The 840-nt window shown below is 36.7% G+C and overlaps 1 non-coding gene across 1 annotated transcript; it reads right to left on the bottom strand.

The window, feature by feature from the left end:
- Window positions 1-456: 456 nt before the first annotated feature.
- Window positions 457-530, bottom strand: TRNAN-GUU. Its single transcript has one exon. It is a non-coding gene; the product is annotated as a tRNA-Asn (tRNA).
- Window positions 531-840: the final 310 nt, after the last annotated feature.

Raw genomic sequence — 840 nt, forward strand, 5'->3', positions numbered from 1 at the left:
AATGGCACAACTACTCACCTATCTATTAATTCCTAAATGACACTTCTTTGCTAAGCCTGAGGTGCACAGTAGCCCACGTTGATATTTTATGTACATATATATTTTTACATTTCAACATCATAAAATTACATAGACCCATTAGAGCTCACAGCAACCCAACAGAGTACCATATAGACAAACAGATATGACAGAACAATGTGAACCCTAAGGAACGCTCTGTAATATTCTGCTTAAATTAAACAATTTCTGTGCCATTTCATCTTTAAATAATGACCCATGGAAATATTTTATTGTGTTAATCCATTGCTGATATTTCAGCAAACTAGTGTTTTAATGAGCCTGAGGCTAACAGAGAATTTGTTTTGCAATCTTTCATAGAATGGTTTGGGTTGGAAGGCACCATAAAGACCCTGTAGTTCCAACCCTCCTGCCATGGGCAGAGGAAAGGGGAGAACCCGTCCCTGGGTGGGCTCGAACCACCAACCTTTCGGTTAACAGCCGAACGCGCTAACCTATTGCGCCACAGAGACTCCCTGGTTATAATTCTCTTCGTAAAAAAAAAATAATTTTCCTTCCTAAAATAAAATTACCTACCTAAAAACATTGACTCCAAGCAGAGATACTCTGCATTAAATCCTACTAGATCCTAGAATCTTTCAAGCTGAAAAAAACCTTACAATACAATGTTTCATTGTAGTAGATTATTTCATATAGGATCTAAGTAATTCAGTGTTTAAATGCAAAAACTACTCAACAGCACCCTACAAATTCCTGTGAGAAATTACAATGGAAAATAAATAAGATGATTGTTCTTATTGGAGAAGTTATATTGGCTGGCAG

Source organism: Fulmarus glacialis, unplaced genomic scaffold (genome assembly GCF_000690835.1).
Source record: "Fulmarus glacialis isolate BGI_N327 unplaced genomic scaffold, ASM69083v1 scaffold8023, whole genome shotgun sequence".
Lineage (NCBI taxonomy): Eukaryota > Metazoa > Chordata > Aves > Procellariiformes > Procellariidae > Fulmarus > Fulmarus glacialis.